We start from the raw sequence: 13,912 nt of genomic DNA, 5'->3' as shown, positions 1-13,912 counted from the left end.
GGGTATCATGATTGAGAAAAAATTATCAAAATAATGTTGATATGGAAATGGACTAGGAGAGGAAAACATGGAATGAAGGCTTAAGAGTATTGTAACAGATATTAACTGAATGACTTCTCTTAAACACACCAGCAACACTAAATGGAGTTGGCAGCATTGACTCAAAACCAAAATGGGGGCTTTGAAAACAGTATGATAACCAAAATACAAGATGTTTACCCAACCTAACAGCCACAGAGATGAAGTGGTAGAGTGTCATGTTCAAGAGAAAATTGCTACCATTAACAAATGGAGTACCCTATTTTCCCAATTTCCTTAACCATACTAGTCAGTACCTCTTTATTTTTTAATAATCTTGAGGAGGATAATATATGCTTGATATGTAACTTCATCCTTTAGATGAATCCCTCTGAGTATATTTAATGAACCCTGAGAAGGAGTTGTTTAGCCTTGTCATGTTCGACAATTCCATCATTGTTTGTTGTTTTAATGAGTCTAGTGAAGGTAAAACTTGACATCTTTTTCATGTTTAGAGAGTTTGAAAAAAAGGAAAAAAGGAAAAATCCAGATGTCCCTTTTCCTAGGTAGTCCCTTAGGTCCAAAAGGGTATAAAACAATACCCAAGAGAACCTCTTATCCATGTTCAACTAAGGTATTCATTTTTCGTAGTTAGTCTATCTCATTCCGGAAAAGGGGTAAACTTATATTGAGTATAGTTCTTTTCATCTACTTTTACGATTTTGAAAAGATAAGTGCTCGACAATATTTTCATGTTTTGGGAGTATAAAAAGAGTTGAAAGAGGACTCCAACGGATTCCTTTTTCATATGTTTAAAGAGCCCGAAAAAGAGATAAAAATATACTCTTCGGTCAAAACCACCAATGTAAAGCACAACAAAATCCATTAACAATTGTCGACCTGCTAAGAACCCCACAAAAAGGATTAAACATACATGTTTAATAGTAAAATGAATCATCAATATGTAAAAACATTAAATATGAATAAAATAATGAACAATATGACCGTATATACTCAAAATGACTGTTCATTTTTACCATTTCAGATTTACCTCTAACAATGGGAGTTCTGAGTGTTTTTTCCCTTTATCTTCTGTAGTTGACTGCAGCCAATCCAATGGATGATTTCAAGTATCATCACTTCCAGGTAGGACCTAAAACCTTTCTCTTTTTCTAGTGGTACCATTATATGATTTCAAGCAAAATTTCTGAGTTTTTGAGAGCCTTGGGGTTCCAAAATTTCGCCCTAGGACCACGCAGGCCCAAAGGGTCAGAAAGTGCATTGTACTTAGGCACTCATGAATTATAGGAATAGGTGTAATGCTCTAGTTTTTTCTCTTGGGGTGTGTTCGGCACAAATATAAAGGTTTTTTATTAGTTTCCCCTCAAAGTTTGACAAGTTTTTTCCATGAAAAGGATCCTAATGAATCTCTTGTTGACATTTTAGGGGTTCATAAGCACAAAACCAATTTCATATGGACAGAAAAAGAACACGAGGAACAAGATTTAAATGCAGCAAATAATCCTGCTACCATCCATGAATTAAAAAACTGTGGATTACTAAAATTCTTCTTGCTTCCTAGTATGAGGCAATAGATGGATTTGTTGAAATACCTTGTTCATTCATGGGATATTCAAGCACAAGTGTTTAGGTTTGGGGAACATGTACTCGAGATAAAGGTAGAGGATATCTAATTTCCAACAAGATTTTCCATTAGGGGTGCCCTTGTATCTCTCCTAGCTGGGAGAAGTGGTGGGGAGACAATGAAAGATTATATCGCCACCTATTGTAGAGCTCACGCATAGCCAACAAAAGATGGAAAGATCAGTATAAAATATGTGACCTGGTTACCTTTCAAAACGATATTATTCATTATCACAAGATTGGTAGGTAGCTCCACATTGCATGTGGCAAGCATATCATATATGCAATATGGATTGGAGTGTATAGAGCCAACAATCTTCAACTAGAGAGAGGGAGTTCTGGTCAACATGAAAGAGAAACTGACTAAGAAAAAGATGGAAAACTAAAGAACTTTGGAAATGGTGTGATCTTAGTTTCCTTTGAATTAGAACGGGTTGCATTACTTCAGCCTTAGCATATCATACTCGATCCTATCGATCTAAGGGTACCGTAGATGAGGAGGTGGATAGATAACATGTCCCAACACGCAGGGCCATCAACGATTAGCTTCTCACCAATATTATTTGAATGGCTATGCAGATAGTTTATCATGATGAATTACTATCCATATGCAGGCATGGATTATCATGATGACCATGAGCTCATGCTTCCTGAGGGTGAGGAATGGGGTGTTGCAGGTAAAAATTTCGACCTTTTAAGATTTGAAAGTTTTACAACTTTTTTGTGTTTCTTGATCTTTATGATACTAAACTATTGATGTTTCATGAAGATGTGGGACTATTTCGACCTATAGGTGCTTCATATATGTGTTGTGTAGAGGAACAACATCAGGAGGAGGCAGTAGAAGAAACACTGGTTTTTATGGTGGGATGGGATATGCTACAGGATCCAGATGTAGCAGAGGTCCTATCATAGGTAGAGTGCCACATGGAAGGGTTGACACATGGAATTAATGATACTGTGGTCAACCAACTTCCACTGTGAATTCAGTGATACACCATAGGAGTGCCTAGTCATATCATTCGACTACTGTGCAAGATGGATCGTGTAGTGTCATTGTATCATGAGCACCTTTGATTATGTCTACTTAGATCCTTACATGTAGTTTTTTATATGGGCGATGTGTGCCATATGTGTCTCGGGCACAAATTTTTGTAAAACCAAACTTATATATATAGATATAGATATATAGATATATATGTGTGTGTGTGTGTGCGTGCGCGTGTGTGCGTGTGTGTGTGTGTTAAGTGCTTGTGGGTTTCTATTTTATTTTCAATATGATGTGATGTGAATTGAAAAATAATTACATTCATTGCAAATGTATCTCTAAACATCATTAGCTAGGGCATCTGTCAATGTGTTTACATTTCTAGAAATGTTTTCATATTCTATGAAATCGAAATGTCTTTCTAGAATCCATACTCTTAAAACCATGTGTAAGATGGTGGGACTTCTAACTAAATAGATACCGACAAGTTGTAGTACTATGAGCTATGATTCAAGTCTGACAAATAAACATCAGATACCATGTGCAATAGTATAAGATAGTAGCTCAACCATTGCGTTATACTCAGTGATATTGTTGGTGGAGCAACCAATACAAATTCCTTGCAGACTCACTAACTCACCATTTGGAGCAAAGATATTTTATGTTGTGGAAGATATAGACAATATGTACATAGTAAAAACTACACTTAATATCAAGCATGGTATTTTTTGAGGTATAACCCATTTCTAAGTTGTGTCAAGGGAAATTCATCAAGATCTACTAACTCGTAGGCCCCTTTTGCAAGGACTCGCTTGACAATGTATAGACCTAACCACATGGGTTGAAACTTCCCTGAACCTAATTTATTATACTCCTGATCATATAACAGGACAATGTCTCCTTTCATGAATACATGAGGCTTGACACTCTTGTCATACTGACTTTGATACGTCTTTGGTGAGCTTCGTTAGCTATAGCAGCATCACGACAGGTTTCATCTAAACAAGTCAGATGTAAAAGATGCTTCTCCTCTATAGAAGTGGTAGGAAGAAGTTTGATAGATAGTTTAAATGATGGAATTTCCCATTCAATTGGGAGGATAGCTTCTAAACCATATACCAACTGAAAGGGTGTAAATCTAGTAGCCATCCTAGCTGAGGTTTGGTATGCCCACAAAGCAGCATAAATAAGAAAATTCCAATCTAATTTGTGGACCCCTACCATGCATTGAAGCATCATCTTATGAAATCTGTTGATGGCCTCAACTTGTCCATTAGCTTGAGGATAGTAGGAAGTGGAAATTTTGTGATAAAGCCCCAGCTTAGTATTTAGTTTAGTCATCATATGATTTCGGAAATATTTTTTGTGATCCGTAACTATTTCTTGTGCAACACCAAACCTTGTGATGACATGGTTGAAAAATAAGTATGCAGTTGTTTTGTTGGCATTTCCTTGACCCACTTAGTAAAGTAGTCAACAAAGAAAATAATATAACCATGCCCCTCAACTGAGTGAGGGTTACATGTCATGAAGTTGATACACCATTTTAGAAAGGGACCAATAGTGATAGAGGGATGCAACAGTAGAGAATAGGTCTTATGATCATATATTTGGCATGCATGACACTTCTGGACAGTAAGCATGCAGTCTCAAAATATGGTAGGCCAGAAGTAACCAACACATAAAATTTTCTGGGTGGTAGCATAACCCAATAAATATCTACCACATGCCCCCAAGTGGCATTCATTTAATACTTTCTCGGCCTCCTCAAGTGTGAGGCACCTTTGTAATATCATATCGATACCATGACGGTAAAGGGTGTCGTTGATAATGATGCGATTTTGGGCTTGGTGACAAACACGTCGCTTCTCTGAGCAAGAGGTATTAGACCGGAAAGTCTGGATTTGGAGATAAATCAGGAAATATCCATACCATAGGTCAGATGACGAGATCATAAAAAATGACTCAATAGAATCTTCAGATGTAGATTTTGAATCAGGCGAAGGGAGATTCCACATCAATTCAACAAAAACTACAAATTTCTTCGACTTGGATTTAATGAACTCTAGGTCGAATTCTTGTAAGATGTAAATCCATTTCGAGTACTTTCCCCCTAGAAATTAACATGAGAAAATGTATGTCATAGGGTTTCAATTCGAAATGACCATATCTTCTGAAGCAATATGTAATGGAAAAATCTTTGGATGTCTTGAACAACTGCCAAAGCCAATTTTTCTACATGGGAATATCGAATTTTGATATCATTAAGATTCTAACTCAGATAATAAATGGGATGTTCAATCCACAAATCATATTCTTGGACCAATACCACTTCTATAGTAGAAATGGAAACAACAAGATACAAGAAGTAATCATGTTGATAGTCAGGGGGATATAGAAGATATGCCCGAACAAGCACATCTTTCAAGGCATCAAATGCTTTCTGACCTGTGTCATTCCAATGCAAGGAACCCCTTTTTTGAGTAAGTGAGTGAATCCTTTGGTCAATTCATAGTAATTAGGGACTAATCTTCGTAGGAAGTTAGCTTTCCCTTGAATTCATTGAAGATAAACTAGTGAAGAAGGTGCAGGAAAATTAACAATTTCTTGTACTTTCAATGGTCCATTGATACAAATTCCTTATTTTGATATAACAAAACCTAATAGTTGACCAGAACTGACAGAAAACACACATTTTTGTGGGTTAAGGTGAATATTATAATGTCTACAATGAAGGAAAATAGTCCGAAGATGCATTGGGTAATCATTATGATGTTTTAAGTGAGCAGGGAGGTCATCCAAATATGGTTGAACGATGTGTTTGATATAATGAAAAGCGTAATCCATGGAACATTGAAACATGTCCCCAACATTCCTTAAAATGAATGGGATTTTCCTATAGGTGAAAGTGCCCCATGGACAAATAAAAGTAGTTTTAGGTTGGTCCATCGGGAGAATGTTGATTTGATTATAGCCCAAAAATCCATCCATGAATAAATAAATTTCTCAGCGAGTGAAGTCATTAACAATCTGGTCAATAAAAGGGATGGGATAAATGTCCTTCAAACATGCATGATTCACATCTTGATAATTAGTGAACACTCGAATGGTGCCCTATTTCTTCACGACAAGAACTACATTCAACACCCAATCAATTAAAGGAACGAGGTATATGAAGCTAGCTCGAAGTTTTCAACTTAAGCTTTAATACCAGCAGACTTCTTGGGATGGACAGGAAGGAAGCATTACCAAACTACTTTAGCATAAATATACATCTTAATTTCATGTAAAAATATATTTGGGTCGATACCTATCATCTCCTCGCAGGTCCAAGCAAAGTCATCTTGGAACTCATGAAAAAGGGCTTGATAAATCTCGACCTCGAATGGAGAACAAGATGCTCCAATGTGTAGATTTTCAACAACACATGGAAATGTCAAGTGGTATCGTCTCTTCAATATTCAAAAGGTTATTTTCCAAATTAACCTCATGAATAGACACAGAATTCATAAAAACATTGACAGAATTGGGCGATTATACATCACTGAGACTATCCTCAATGGAATAAGGTAAAGAGGAATGATGGTGATGTTCATCCCACAACGCATTTTCCGACATCATGATTTCCATGATGCTTTCATCAATAGGGAATACAAGCGAGAAGGGATTGGAATACATACCATAGTATAGCAATCTGTCTACCCAATTAATTGAATCAAAGGAGAAAACCGCACAAGCTGAATAAATGGATTTGTAATCTAGCTCAATGGGGCTTAGTAGCATTTGTTTGCCAAAAATTTGGATGTCATTTTTGTTTTGTAAAATCCATGGATCGACCAAGATAGTAGAAGATGATATCATGTTGATATAGGCCACTGAAGATGAGTTTTCAAGAAGGAGGAGAGTAGGGAGTGAAAAGGTCCCCATAAGCAAAGAATCCTTCAACAATCCAACTCTGACATGCTGATATGAATGTAGGGTTTCCCCCACAAGAGGGACACTTCCAGTAGCATGTGAAAAAGGTGAGTTGGTAAATGGCTACAATCCCACCTTTATGAGGAAAGGCGATCATACGAAAGTAAGTAAAAATGACAGCAACCATGGCATAAACCCACATACGTCCTAATATAATATTGTAGTTGAGAGATCTGTCAATAACTTTGACTTCTATGGAGAATGTTTTGCCCCCTAATTCAACTTACAGGGAGTTGAAAAGCCCATAAGGTTTGTATGTTTTCATGTTAAAGACTTTCAATGTAGTAGGTGAATAACTCAGTTGAGGAGAACCAATCACCTTCCAGTAATACATGGACATAATTCAAGTCGAGGCTCCCTCATCCATGTTAGAACGATGAATATTCTTACTGTTGGCTACTTGGGGCCTGACCCAGGTTTAGCAGTGAGTTTAGCCAAGCAAATCCCGGTACTACCAGCCCTTTTGGCAATAGTCCGTGGTGCGCGGACTGATGTCTCACCCGAGGTAGTATGGGAGGGTGCTGGAACCAGGTTTCCACACCCTAGGGATGTTTGGATGAAGTCTGTGAGGTTTGCGAACCAATCTTGCATGTTTGCACTGCTCCGCACAGGCATTTGTCCTTCGCGACTTGTGCAACTACTTCCGCATAGATCTATAAGAGGCGCAAAGGGGTGCTATCTAGATCCTTTATCCTTACCATGCATTTATTATATATCTTGGCTTAATTATGTGGGCCTAATAATCTTATTAGTCATTCAACATTTATAACCAGTGCCGGTAATCGTAAACTGTAAAGAGATGCATAAATATCACAGAAACAATAACACATAGTATTCCAGAATCAGCTTATTTTTATTAATCTTTTGTTCCAGTACAATCCCAACTCTACCCTACGCACTTAGCTGCAAGGGTCTACGCACATAGCTACGGACTCTACCAGGCCTCTGTGCACATAGCTACAGAGCCTCTTACTACTACTACGACCCAAGACTCAGACTTACAAAACTCACAGTGAATTCTTCATTCCAAAGAGTATGACTTAAGACTAAAAACTAACCTTCCCCTTAGAGCTTCGCTCTATTTATACAATCCCACGGTCTATGGACCATGGGTAGGCCAACACCTCTACATTAAATTACATTATCTTAGGGTGGATAACCCTAGAATCTCATGCTCCACACCCGCATTTTGTGGGGTCTTTACATTACATTGACCAAAACTCAGGCTTTAAGCCCCAAAACATGCTATGGAGGGATTCGCTACCCAACAGGACCCCAACACAATCATCGTGACTCGTCCCAAGTCACTGGGCTAGTGTAGTGATATTCGCATGAAGTCCATCCAACTGTGTCGGTGCACAGCGTTGTTGTCATCTAGATCTGCTCCATTTCTGCATCTGAATCATCTACGTGTGACTTGATTCTCTACTTTGATGTTGGCTTCTAGTACCTGTGTTTATAGTCTTGCACCTCTGTTCGGCTTGTCGGGTCGCGAAGACTGTGCTTTGGTTGGTTAGTCAGATAGCCAGCCCACCCGTGTAGGGCTTTAGGCGACTGCCATTTACTTTTCCTAGGAAGGGCTCTCCATTAAGTTTGACTAGCTAGATCGTGCCTCCTTCTGTGACCTCCTTTACCACATATGGTCCCAAACAATGCATTCTGAATTTTCCCAGAAATTTTTCGAACTTGCTTTCATTCAGCAACACTAAATCGTTTGCCTGGAATGTGTGCAACTTGATATGGCGATCGTGTCAGGCTTTCTCTTTCTATTTATGGACCTACTGATGGAATCCCGCCAGAAACCATTCTTCCTCGAGTTCTTCCAATTGTGTGAGTCTCTCTTCCAAGGCTTCACGGTCTGACATGCCTGTAATTGCTACTATCCGCAAACTGGGTACGATGTATTCCATTGGCATGATTGCTTCTGTGCCATAGACTAACCTGAAAGGTGTCTGACCCATCAATTTCTTGCACGTGGTTCTGTATGCCCATAATATGACAGTTATGCGCAGGTCCTAGTAATTTTGCTGCGCATTACATACCTTGGTCAGCATAGTCTCCAAAATTTTGTTGAATGCTTCTACTGTCCCATTAGCTTGCGGATGGTACGGTGTACTTTGCTGATGATACACCTGGAATTCCTCGATGAGTGCGCTGATAGTTTCATTCAGGAAGTGCATTCCACGATCACTCATTAAAATTTTCAGACATCCAAACCATGTTAAAACATGGTCGAACAAATATTTTGCAGTTGTGGCGGTTGTGCAGTCCTTAACCGGCTGTGCTTCCGCCCATCAAGTCAGGTACTCTGTCGCGGTGATTATGTAGTGTGCACCCATCTTTCCATGAGGTTTGAATGGTCCCACAAAATTGATTGCCCATTTTTCGAATGGCTACAACGACACCTGTGGATTGAGCGGCATCTCATCCCTTCGTGATGGTTTCCCAGTCCTTTGACATATGTCGCAGGCCCGATAGTAGTCTTTTGAATCTTGATGTACGATTGGCCTCCATAGCCCAGTGTAAAGAATCTTTTGTGCTATCGCACGTCCTACATAGTGTCCTCCTGCAGCCCCCCCATGTGCTTCCACTAGGATCTGTCCTTGTTCGAATTCAAGTACATATCTGCGCAATATCTCATCGTTTCCCATTTTGTAGAGGTACCTCGCGATGACAGAAAAGTCCACCGTGCGCACCACTGATTCCTTATTCTGTTGGACTAAATATTTCTTCAGCCCAATCCTCATGATTAAAAAATGGATTATATCTTCAAAGTGGCCATCTGCGACGTGCACTACAAAGAGCTGTGCATCAGGTAGTACTTCTTCCAAATTCGTTGGCTCCTCGCCTGTCTCAATTCGTGATAAGTGATCTGGTCCTATATTTAGGCGTCTCAGCTTTATGATGACCTCAAAGTCATATTCTTGAAATAGTAACAGCCATATGCATATGCGCCCCCCAACACGGTCTTGTTCACTAGGTATTTCAAAGCGGAATGATCAGTATACATCTTGAAGTTCCTGCCAAGTAAATAATGTCAGTATTTCTGGAACACGTATACCATTGCCAACCCTTCGCGCTTAGTGGTAGAGTAGTTTTTTTTGACTTTGGACAACTGCTGACTCGCGAATGCGATCGGGTGATCCACACCCTCTGTGCCTTCTTGCGTGAGTACAGCTCCCAGCGCAATACACGACGCATCAACATGTACATGAAATTCTATGTCCCATTTTGGGAAGACCAAGATGGGAGAAGATGCCATTTTCTCCTTGAGAACATCCAAACTTTTCTTACAATCATCATTCCAACAATATGTAGCGTCCTTTTTCAATAGTTCTTCCTTTGGCACTGTTATTTGTGCATAGCTCTTGATAAACTTTCTATAGTAACTAGTGTGCCACAAAGTGGCACATAGTTGTTTGACACTTCATGGTGCTTCCAGATTGAGAATAACGGCAATCTTCATAGGGTCCACCATTAGGCCTTGTTTGTAGACCACATGGCCGAGTAGGTTTCCAAAGGAGATGAGGAAGGTGCACTTTTTCAGATTCAGCGCAATTTGGTTTCATCGATAAGTATCCAACATCAAACATAAGCTCGCTATATGGTGCTTAACTAACCCAAATACAGTCCAATCATCCAGATAGACCTCCAAAAACTTGTGGATGTATTCCTTGAATGCGGCCACTACTACGCGCGAAAATATCAGTGGTGCATTTTTTAGTCCAAGGGGCATAACGGTGTATTGAAAACAGCCCCATTCGATTGCAAAGGCTGTCTTGCTCCTATCCTCCAGCACGATCTTGATTTTATGGTACCCTGAGAAGCCATCCGTGAATGAAAAAGCCTCCTGACTGCCAACATTCTCTAATACTTCATCTGTAAATGTGTCAAGAATGGATCGTGAAGATAGGTTTTGTTAAGCTTTTTGAGGTCCACGCAGATTCTGATTTCACCCTTCTGTTTTTTCTCCTGTACTACCATAGGACTCACCCAGTCGGATTCTTCCACTAGTTCAATAATTTCGGCTGCCAGCATTTTGTCTAATTCTTCGCAGACCGTTTCTTTATACTTCAGATTCAACCGGTAAGGTCGCTACTTAACGGGCTTTACATCCAGTTTCAAAGTGATCTTCATCACCCCTAAGTCGCCAATTATCCCCTTTAAGTCCGTGATTTTGGTCGGGAACAAATATTGATATTTGCGGAGTAACTCATTGACCTTATCTACCATAAAATCATCCCAATAGTCCCCAAGCGTCGCATACTTCGGCTCCACGTCTATGCCAATGTTTACCTACTTTTTTTTTACCAGTGCAATGATGTCGAGATCCTCAGTTGATGGTCCTCTAACTTCACGACTCCCTTCAGTTTCTAGAATACTAATATTCTGGGGGTTGTCATCATCCTCCTCTACTTTCATGCTATAACATTCTAGGGCATTACTTAACTGGGTTGCCCATGCTGGTTGAACAACTTGTTGTGGTTCCTATGGTGTTCTAAAGATGGCAGCTTTTACAACTTGCAGTGCGTCGTCAACAGTATCCGACCATCGGTCTCCAAATGTGAATGTTAACAAAAATCCCTCGCACAATACATCCCATTCTCTTGTACCATGTCAGAGTTCCTTCTCCGTATACCAATTCCTGGGTATGACATCTAAGATATGGTAGAATAAGTGTACCCATTCAGGATGAGGTTCTTCCCCATAGCCCTCAGTCCATTCCGTGAGGTGTGTGTGTGGGTTATCTCGTCCATCATATTTATCTTCTATCCATAGGTGTGGTTTCCAAAACCGTAGGTGCATCATCCTTCTACATCTGTGCCAGTTTTAAAAATTTCCTTGATGTGTTCCCCACCAGCACACGGGTGTCGTGTGTGGCGCCCACTTTAGTGCATCGAACCATTGTTGCTCTAGTACTACACTTTCAAATTTGCTCAAGAATTCATCCACCACTGTAAATCCATCATATGTTGGCAGATCTCGGCCCTGGGTTGTTACACAACGCAGTGATCTAGTCATCACATTGCAATTTAGGTTGTCACTTCGTTCAACCGATTGTGGCAACGTTCGTCTTCTTCATCTGAATCCAAGGTGCAGGAACTTGCGCGTTCCCACGAGATCCTTCCATCTGTAGTTGAATTCACCCAATCCTGATTTCACACAGTTATCTTGTAGATACAATCTAGCTCATCATTGCTTCCATCGTCGCGCACGGGTTCTGTGTAGTGTGCTCCTTCAGCTGGATCTAGTGGAACTACTATGCGTAGGGACTTTTTCTTGAATATCATCTTTTGCTTCTTCAGGTTAATGACTGCAAAAATATCAGTGGCCCAGTCTATTCCTAGCAACGTAGGATAAGAATTGTTGTCAGCAACAATATCTATCACTTCAAAGTCCTTCTGCGTGCTTGCGCCTTCAATATCGACCGTTACTCCTTGCAACTTCCCCATGGGAAAAATCTTTTGTTGTTTTTCCATGCGTAACTGAATAGAGTACCAATAGAACATGGGCTTGCCCATGCATTCCCATGTCTGCTTCGGTAACACATTCACGTCCGAACCCAGGTCTAGGATTACCTGATCAATTTCGTATTCACCAATCTACACCATCAATCTCATCTCCCTCCCAGTGCACCATGCATGCTTCCCCAATTTCCAGACTACGCGTGGCTCCCCTGACCCTGCGAACCTAGTGATCAACTCCTAAAGTCCTTTGACTGCCCTATTGTCAAACAGCAGCTTCATGCATGTCTCTAAAAAGGTAGTAAGCACATAAGGATCCATTCCTGGCTCTAGTTGGTCCTTACTACCTGAAGTAGAGACCTCTGCGAAGCTCTTCTTAGCTTCCATAAACCTCTCCTTTACATGTTCCAAGTCAAACATAGGTTCCTTTATAGGAGCCTTGTGAACCCATGTATCTTCCTCGGGTTGCTTCCCCTTATCTTCCCCTGTGGTCGCACCACTTCTAAGCATCATGTTCACATTGGGGTCCTCTTCGTGAGGTTCAGATCTCATCATTTGGATATTCTAAGTCAGATGAGGTTGGCGTACTCCTTTCTCGTGCATCTCTGTGATCAACGTGTTATCACCAAAATAGGACCTTGATAGGCTGCTGATCAGACTATCTCGGTGTAACTATTTCAAACCAATATTTTAGCTAAGGCTTAGCCTCCTCAGCCTGAGAGGGCTCTCTCAAAGGGTTAATGATTTAGATTAAAGATATGAATAGATGGCTAACTCTATGGTTTGTAATTGTATATGTTTATAGGTTGAAAGATGAAGGCTGGCTACCATTGGGCTATGGAGTCAAAGTATGTTTCAGTACCACAACAAGATCAGCTTAACATGAAGTCAGGGCATTCAGCATTTGAATATTCAGAACACAACACACATATGGAACCACAGCTCATAAGTGCACAGAGGAAGTCAGAGCACAATCAGTGAATTCTGAGTGATTGTACACCTATGCAACTATAAACAAAACTAAGGAAAGGACAACACACATTCTGAATATAAGAAATCCTTCATGAATCCTGAGTAGTGAAGCCAAAGCATTCTACCTAGCATGGAAGTCAAGGCATTATAGAGTTCGAGTGTAGAAATGACAATACAAAACAGTGAAACATAGTAAGTTTATCTATGAAGGAAGTCAGAGCATCAGTGATGAATTCTGAGTATCATAAGTAAACACCACTGCAATGTAAGTATTGGAAGATGCCATCATAACAAGAACATACAAGAACTCTTCATGAATCTTGAGTTGTCTAAGTAGAAATCTGCATTAGGTTAAAAATATACACAGTCTGCACATAGAGCAGAAGCTGAGCCAAAAAGTCTCCAACCCTTTGCTAATTCGACCTCTTGCTCTATATAAAGCATTTAAAATTAGGATTCCATCATCCCTCCTCAAGAGAATTCGAATTTTCCATCAGTGACACCTATTCTAACCATAAAACAAACCATTAAATGTATTTGACAACTAACTAGTAGTCCTAGAGACCTAATACAACTAGGAGTGTAACTCCTTATTATGACTAAAACAACCTTATCTAGGAATTAAAGACTCCTTTTGACACCTAACACTCCATGAAGTCTAATTTTATGGTGCTCATATCCTTCCATCTGGCCCTTGATGACTCATCCTTTTGCTGTTCCTATAAACTAGGAGGCTGTCCCTTGCTCTGTTCTGGCTGAAAAATAGGTCTTGGGACAGAGCTCATAACTTCTCGTAAAAAATGTATTTCAAAAAACTGAAAGATTTTTTTGTGAATCAATCCATGCTAAA

This window comes from Pinus tabuliformis, chromosome 2_2 (assembly GCF_031772625.1).
Source record: "Pinus tabuliformis cultivar Carrire ecotype Pingquan chromosome 2_2, CPIR1, whole genome shotgun sequence".
In the NCBI taxonomy this organism is placed as follows: Eukaryota; Viridiplantae; Streptophyta; class Pinopsida; order Pinales; family Pinaceae; genus Pinus; species Pinus tabuliformis.
The sequence above is the reverse complement of the archived record's forward strand: the minus strand, read 5'-3'. Positions refer to the sequence as shown.